Source organism: Anabrus simplex, chromosome 8 (assembly GCF_040414725.1).
Source record: "Anabrus simplex isolate iqAnaSimp1 chromosome 8, ASM4041472v1, whole genome shotgun sequence".
Taxonomy (NCBI): Eukaryota; Metazoa; Arthropoda; class Insecta; order Orthoptera; family Tettigoniidae; genus Anabrus; species Anabrus simplex.
The window spans coordinates 157,600,336-157,609,839 of NC_090272.1; positions in this window are offsets into that span (position 1 = coordinate 157,600,336).

Here is a 9,504-nt window from a genome sequence, read left to right on the forward strand (position 1 = left end):
CAAAAAATACAAATTTTAAAGTACCTGAACCCAGAAACAAAAGAAAAACTAAAAATGCACGCAATTACAACATGAAAAGGCTAGGAAAACAACATTTTTTTTTTGCTAGTTGCTTTACGTCGCATTGACACAGAAAGGTCTTATGACGACGATGGGACCGGAAAGGGCTAGGAGTGGGAAGGAAGCGGCCGTGGCCTTAATTAAGGTACAGCCCCAGCATTTGCCTGGTGTGAAAATGGGAAACTACGGAAAACCATCTTTAGGGCTGCCGACAGTGGGGTTCGAACCTACTGTCTCCCGAATACTGGATACTGGCCGCACTTAAGCGACTGCAGCTATCGAGCTCGGTAGGAAAACAACAGATAGGGAATCTGCCACCTGGGCGACTGTCCTAAATGCAGATAAGTAGTGATTGATGATGATTGTGATTGATCCCTCAAAACATGGATCATTATTATAATCAGCACCTATGGTCAGAAAATGTCAGGACGATGTCCAGGAAGATGATCAAGTAACTACTCAAGAAAACAGTCAAAATGATTACATTTTAGAAGTGCAAAACTCAATAGTACCACAGGTTTGCACTCAAAGTTTCTTTGACAAGCGATATGCACTCTGATTTATTTACATTAATATTAGACCCAATATCTCAATTTAGCACTGTAATACTAGTATGATGTTTACTTGAAATTTAATTATTTGCTACAATCCAAGTGCCATCAGCAAATCCCATGGCCATTAAACTGGAGAGGTCAGGACCAAGAGAGTAACCCTACTATTCTGTACTACACCCGATGCAAGTTCATTGATTTTGTGGTCAGTAGCAGAGTTATACAGGCTAGGTGACAGTGGTGATCCCTACAATATTCCCCTTCAAATACTGACAGGCTGAGATTTTTTATGGTTCGAGTTGTACTGTTTAGCTTAAATTTTAAAATAGACTTGCTAACTTCAGTGGAATAGAAGGTGAGGTAAATGTGTTAGAAAAGTGCTTATGCCCTATATAATCAAAAGCTTTGCTAATGTACACTATGACTAGGGTGGCATCATCTTTCTTGTTCTATGTAGAAACAAGAAGCAACTCGAAGATAGTCACATTAATCTGAGCACCACTCATGTTTGTGAAGCCTCTCTGATTTTCGTTGAAGCTAATCAACATTCAAAGGCATATGTCAAGACTATTTCCATTATTCACCTTATCACTAAGCAGATGGTAATCAGTCACCACTTTGCCAAATCTAAAAGGTCATTATCTTTACATATCAATACTGTCCTAGATTCTTTTAAATAAGGAGAAATGACTGCATGAGTAAATGTACAAGAAGCTATAATTGCTAATATGTCATAACAGACATCATCTTTCAATGCTCTTATCAGAACATGATCTGGTCCATGAATCCCCTTACTAATTACAGCATCCAGTCGAGCATTCTCCATTAATTCAGGGCTGATGACCTAGATGTTAGACCCTTTAAACACCAACCATCATCAGCAACCATTAATTCTCTCCCCAGGTATTTGAACATCTCCACTACTTCCAGGGGCTTGTCTGCAAGTCTAATCTGACCTTTCCCTTCGTTCTCCCCTCTAGTCACAACAAGAGTTTTACTCTTTTCTACACTTATTTTCAATCCACATTCTTCGATCTTCCCATTCACCACATCCAACTGTTCTTAAACATTCATGTCCTCTTCTCCCCAAATCACAATATCATCTGCACGAACAACATGTTCATTTCTCTTCCTCTATATGCTGCTTTTGCTGTTCTCATGATGTCATCCATTACTATTGTAAACAGGATTGGCGATAGAACACTTCCCTGTCCCAGCCCATTAGTGATTTTGAACAAACTTGTCCTGCCAACTTGTGTTTGCATGCAACTACAACATTCCTTGTACATTGCCATGATCATTTTTATTAATCCCTGTCCAATTTCTTTTTGCACCAGACTGTCCCAAACTTTAGTCCTGGGGACACTGTCATATGCCTTTTCAATGTCAATGAATGTCATCACTATATCATTCCCATACTCCCATTGCTTACTGCTTTTCCATTAGTTGTCTCATAATGAAAATGGACCCTATTGTTGACCTTCCCCTTCTGAAACCAAACTGATTTTCCTGTATCTGATTTTCAACCCTCAACCTTAATCCTACTTTCCAGTATCCTATCCATTATCTTAGCAACATGGGATATCAGAGTATTTCCCCTGTAGTTCTTCAATACTTTCTTATCGCCTTTCTTGAAAATTGGGATGATTATTCCTTTTTGCCAATCCTCATGGACCTCCTTATCTTCCCAGACAATCCTGAGAACTCGATATGTCCACTGCAGGCCTACAGCTCCAGCTGCCTTTATCATCTCCACTGAAATTTCATCTATTCCAGCAGTCTTTTCATTCTTCATCTTTCTGACTGCCATTTCAATTTCATTCATTGTAATTGCCTTGTCCATTTCTTCATCAACTAGCTGCCTTTCCTGGTGGTCTGTTGAATGACTGTCATTAGTTCTCATGATCAGCAACTTCTGAAAATACTCTTTCCATCTATTTCTTATTTACTTGATCTCTCTTTTTGTTTCTTAAGATACCATACAATAATTTCTTGCTGACCTGCATATCATCTCTCAATTTCTGTGTGAATAAGCTCCGACTTTTCTTCCTCCACTACTTTCATGGCCAAATTCTTTGCCTCCACATATTTTCTTCTACTTCCTTCAGTTTTAGATGTTTTCCATGCTTTTCATGCAATTTTCTTTTCATTCACTTAAATCTTTACCCTATCATTCCACCAATGTATCTCGTTGTCTTTCACATTTCCTGATGTTCTATCACACACCTTTTCTGCACATCCAACCAGTGCTTCCTTAAATCTTTTCCATTCCCCATCTCCGTCCCGGGTACCAAGGATTCGTCACAACCAGACACGCAGTTCACCTAGAGACGTCAACTAAAAAGATCTGTACCAAGCCTCTCCAGAGTCCACATAACATCACTATCATATTGACATCATAGTTCTGGAAATGAAGCTTTTCATTCCATATTCAGCGTACTTCTCTTATAATAAACATATGTCCAAAGAGTTCTGACACAATAGGAAGATTGTATATTGGAGCATATCTAACATATCATCCTTAGAAAACCAGAGTGTCAGAGGTTAAGACAAAAATATACTCAAAATGGACGTCTGCACATACTGGCAAAGTATCGTAAGCATACCTGCAAACATCTGAAAAATTGAAAAAAATTAATGCCGTTTTAACCACTGCCTTATTTTTCTTACCAGAAAAATATCGTAAGAGGACAGTAAAGTTACCACAAGTAAGGTTCAGTTATTGTACGTATCTTATGCATTTATCGAATGCACCACTTTAAAAATGGCAGCTGAACTGTCTTATCACAAACGACATCCCACCTTACGAGAGTGCTGAGAAGAACGTATTGTTATTAGTCGTGTAAGACCTCATCATCGAAGGAGCTGTTTCTGAGCTAGTTGTGTATCAGGCTGGTGCATACTGTATTATTTGAAATATTAAGTTTAATTAATGCAGTGCTATGGATGCTAACTCAAGAGCATTCAGTAATATCGAAGAAGATGACTCAAAGCATTCTAAAATCCACATCAAAAGTGAGAAAGAGGAATGCCAGTCAACTGGAGATGTTCTATACTCAGTTTGTGAAGTGAAAAATGATTACATTGATGATGATGGTGTGCTTCGTGAAGTGTCAAACAGTACTGAACAATGTGAGGGGGATAATAATGATACTGTAAACCACTTAGCACACTTGGACAATTGAGATAAAGCTTTAAAAATCAGCTCAAGCACCAGAAATCACACAAACATGCATAGACTTTATGAAAAGGACTGTTGCATAAATAATACAAAACCAGTTTCATTCAAAGTATTTCACCATATGTTCAAAGAGTATAATCTTGGGCTTCCAAGATTTGGAAAGATTGTGCTGTAAGACCATCATGTCTGAAGTGTACCATTAGTGAATTCATGATGATCCCCAGAGAATCCAATGTTGAGGACATTCTACCAGAGACAGATGAAGAATAAAGTTTTCACCTAAAGGCAAGGTGCATTATTCAGTGTTTTCCACCACTTTCAATGTCCACTCATTTTAATAACTTAAATTATGTGTCTGTATTTTACTCTGCAATCCCTTGTGTCTCTTTCTGAACAAATATTTGTCTTCATTATCTTGTTGATCAAACAATACCTTATTTTGTATCAGTATTTTCAATTTACCTAGTATATTACAGAGAACAGTTAGGGCTGGTTTACACGGGTAGAGTAGCGAGGCGAGTAGAGTAGTTAGTAGAGTAGCCACGTTACTCTACTCTACCGCTGTCTGGTAGAGTTGACACTCGTATCGTTCATATGGGAGTAGAGTCATACAGTAGAGTACAGTAGTAGCACGATGTCAAGACGTAAGCACATCGTAAGGAAGTGTTTAAAGACATTTACAAACATATTACTGCAAGAGGTTAGTGAAACGTTAGAAGAAGAAGTAAATGAGGAAAAAAGGGAATGGGTAAGAGGCTGGCTTAGTAGGAGAGATACACTCGGGGCATCGGCATTAATTCTGAGAGAACTTGGCAATTTGGAGAAATATCGGGGGGACAAACTCGACACAGTTGGCCAAGAACATGAGGGATCGTCTCAGGAATCATTTTGTTAATGAAGGAGCAGTTCCCTGGCAGTACAAGCATGTATTTTAACCCAGGAACACAAACGATTGAATTTTTATGACTTTATTATTATTGTACAGAAAGTAACGACAGTATAATCATCCCCTCAGGATTTTACTAGTCTTCGTCTGTGAATACTGTAGTGGTGATTTCTAAGATAAAACTATATGAACGAGTTCCAGTCTAATTATAGATCATAATTCTGGCGAAGATTTTTGTTCCACGGTGGAGAGGTGAGGTACTCCTTTCCCCAGTTAGACTGTAGTGAATTTTCTATTTCCATTTTTTTGTATTTCAGCCAACCTAAATCTTATCCGAATGAAATTTTACAGAATTCATTTCAAAAGTTATAGAAAGAATACCCATTGGCCATCAGTGTGTCGTCTCAGAACCCACGAGTCTCAAAACTCACGAGTATCAAAATTCACGAATTCTAAGAAGAGGATTAGCAAGAATAGGTTTCTCTATCTGGGCCAGTCTCAAACCTCACGAGCAGGACCAGTTCTTCTTTGAATGGATATATGCCCACCCTACCAGTGATGATATAATCGGATATTTTAAAAAAAATCAAATAGCTTCCATCCGGTTATTTAAATATTGGAATAAATAATCAAATGAATTTCAAATATCATTCAGTTATATCGCGTAGAATAATCGGTTGCATCATGAATAAATTTTTCGGTATAAGTGTGTCGGATGGATAATCGACTGAATTATGTGAATAGATGAAAAATAGAAATACGCCTCTTTTTTTGCAATCCATGAAGTCCAATGCTGAAGACGGCACAAACACTCAGTTCCCGAGCCATAGGAATTAACAAATGAAAGTGAAAATCCCGGCCAGGAGTCGAACCTGAGATTCCCTGGACCCATTGGACCACAGGCCAGCGTGCTAACCATGTATCCATGCAGCCGGACGACATAAAATTAAAGTAGGTATATTGCCTGCTGCTAGTTAAAATAAATTTTCAGTTGCCAGAAGACGGCATTTACTTATATAAGAAACTTTATTTTACCGATATTAAATATTACGACTGTTAATTCACTCATTTAGTTTCATTAGAGATTAATTTGGTCATGAATCTCATTGCAGGGAAATTAAATTACTTATCTCCATTCCCTTCAGAAAGTGGGCGAGTATGATGAACGGTCTCTGATACGCTTTCCGAAAATAATATGAACTCATGCTCCACACGTATGACTGAGTCATGTACTCCCAGATGCCTTACTTAGCATAGATTAATATATTACATCACGCCCCCACGTGATTACACGAAACGCAATGTTATATACTCGTAGTATTGACTACTTGGGTCACCAAATTTATAAAATCATAAATTAAAATGTGTCAGAATTTTATCTAATACAGCGAAGTAGCCAATCGCTATCTTTGACGTTCTGTTGCTATATGACTTAAAAAAGACTCCACAGCGCTGATGTTGATATTTTATGATGGTGGTTCTTTCCCCAGCCAAGAAAATGTGGAAAGGTTCATTAAAAATCAATAAGTGTTGAAAACAATGAAGGAAAAGGTGGTGGTGGTGGTGGTGGTGGTGGTGGTGGTGGTGGTGGTGGTGGTGATTACTGTTTTAAGAGGGAGTGCAACTGGGCAGCCATCCTCTACTGAAACTAATCAGAGGGAAAAAATGGTAGGTGGCCCATACTTCGAGAAAATGAAGGTTTCGGGCAAAAAAAGACAAGGGCCTTTTCTAAAAAATGTAAGTACCCCTGGGGCCCCTTTTAGTCACCTCTTACGATAGGCAGAGGATACTCTGTTACTCTGCCACCCCAACACACAGGGGAAAATAATGGTCGGTGAATGACACAGAGGTTTATTATTATTATTATTATTATTATTATTATTATTATTATTATTATTATTATTATCATCAAAACATTTTTCTGTGGTCTTAAAGGTAATATAACGTATTTTTCCTTTTGATATAAATTTAATGTTAATGGTATTGTGGCCTCAGGAGAGGCCTGGTGAGTGAGTCACCGCGCACCTCACCCCTCCTGCCGTCATCGCAGGCACCTGCTATCCGGAGTCGTGAATTTTGAGACTCATTGGAATATTACTTTAGCTATTAATTTGCAGTCGTGAGTTTTGATACCATTTGCTACTAATTTTCGCATGTGAGTTTTGAGACGTAACCGGCCATAAGTACACTGCAAATTATGCTGGCGCAGGCCTGATTTGCAGTAGCTTCTTCGCCATAAATGTCCCAGTTATTGACTTTTTTTTTGTTCATTGCTTGTACGGCCCAGGTGTAGAGCTTAAGCTTCTAGATCTGATACTGTACTGTAAACAATAATTATTTTGGATATTCCAAACAACATATGGAAACTATTCAATTTGTTGGGGAAATTACTGTTATTGCTGAAAATTAACGGCAGTGGCAAGTGATATGTAGAAGATCCCTATGTATGTTATTAATATGATTAATGTACACAGTCCTGCACCATTGTATTGCCTAACTTAAACATGTCGAGACACATGATGAACACGCTGTGTAACACTGAAACTTGAGAAATCTTCATATTAAGTGAAAATCCCGCTGACACTTGTTTATATTTTATGTTGCATCTTCGAGTGTAGATGTCTGCGGCACCACCTCCAGTCTTCTTGGATCTTTGTATTTTCATGAGTTCTTCATTGTATGTACATCGTAATTTTTTTTTTTTTTTTTCTGTTTCAGTTCCGTTAACCCAAAACCCTCTTTACCCATTTTCGCAATCAAGTCCTCTTCCGCCGCTTGTCTCATATTCTTATTTCTATAAGTAACGCTGTTTATGTTCCATAAACATTCTTTTTCACTGTAGAGCTCCACAAATTTGCAAGTTTCTTCTTCCGTCCACTTCATTTTGCCGCCAAATAAACGCTCAACGTAATACCACCGTCTTTACACACATGTAAATACAGCAGTCGAGTGACGCGCCAGCTGAAAAATCGAGCGTCCTCGGACTTCTCCGCCAGCTCTCGGAGCTCGGTTCCAGTGGAGGGGGAAGGATAGTGGTAGAGTTACTTTACCGCAGCGGAAATCCACTCTACTCTACTGCCTACTAACTACTCTACTCTACTTGCTACTATCCCGGTCGTTTACACGATGCTAGTAGCTCTACTATCCACTCTACTCGCCTCGCTACTCTACCCGTGTAAACCAGCCCTTATAGCCTACTACAGTGCATTATGACTAATGTGACGTAGCCTAAAACTGCTCAGTAATCTTGAAGATTTAAGGTGACGTAAAGTGACATTAAAAAAAAACTATACAGAGTGTGAATTATTGCCTTGTATTGAAAGCAACATCATAATGATTTTATTTTGCAAGTTGCTTTACGTCGCACCGACACAGATAGGTCTTATGGCGACGATGGGACAGGAAAGGGCTAGGAGTGGCAAGGAAGCGGCCGTGGCCTTAATTAGGGTACAGCCCATGCATTTGCCTGGTGTGAAAATGGGAAACCATGGAAAACCATCTTCAGGGCTGCCGACAGTGGGGTTCGAACCCACTATCTCCCGAATACTGGATACTGGTTGCACTTAAGCAACTGCAGCTATTGAGCTCGGTTCATCATAATGATGTCATGTTACAATTGACAGCCTAACAAATTGTTTTAAGTGCAATTTTGTGAAATAAAATGCACTTTAACAGTATAACCCTTTCAGACCATGTACGCACAATTGTGCAGGTTCGTATTGGGGCAAAAGTTCAGAACACCTTACATTTTCGAGCGCTACGCATCAAGGCGCGATTGCACTGTCATTTGTTTCTCTCTCGCTCACTTCTCGCGAAGGACTTGATCGTGCGGTGGACAGCGCTGCCAACTGTTCATATAAAGAACTAGTCTAGTGCAGCGGCGCTACTTTTATTTACGAATCTCGTGACAAAGCCATTGGTCTGGATTGGTTAGACCATTGGTCAGTGACAAAGCCATTGGTCTGGATCAAGCAAAGGGGGTCTGGGGGCGTAAGCCCCCAGGTTAGAAGCCGCGAAGCGGCCTTAGGCCTCTAGTATCCCGCGTGAAAGCCATTGGTCTGGATTGGTTAGACCATTGGTCAGTGACAAAGCCATTGGTCTGGATTGGTTAGACCATTGGTCGGTGACAAAGCCATTGGTCTGGATTGGTTAGACCTTTGGTCAGTGACAAAGCCATTGGTCTGGACTGGTTAGACCATTGGTCTGGATGAAGCAAAGGGGGTCTGGGGGCGTAAGCCCCCAGGTTAGAAGCCGCCCTAGGCCTCTAGTATCCCGCGTGACAAAGCCATTTGTCTGGATTGGTTAGACCATTGGTCAGTGACAAAGCCATTGGGCCTGGGGGCGTCCAGGTTAGAAGCCGCGAAGCGGTCCTAGGCCTGTAGTATCCCGCGTGACACCTCCATTGGTCTGGGCAGTTGTGTATTTCTTGTGCGCGGGTTGGTAACGGAATTCACTTACTTCATTGCTAGGAGTGACGTCATATCCCATAGCGTCTCACCCAATGGAAATGCTGGTACGTAGTTAGGCGATGGACTATGGCGCGTGATAACTTCTATTAGGTTATAAAAGCAAAATTATTTCTGGGGGATGGTGGGTGGGTTCTTAACTGTCGCAGTGAACACATCGCTCCTCCACAAGGTATTGCACTTACGATTTCCAACATATTTCATCCTTATCATGCTATAAAAGTAATGTAAGTCTTACTGAATTTCTACCCAATTTTGTGAAATAAAATGCACTTTAACAGTATAACCCTTTCAGACCATGTACGCACAATTGTGCAGGTTCGTATTTTATTTATGTCTGAGCTAATTTGACGTTTTCTT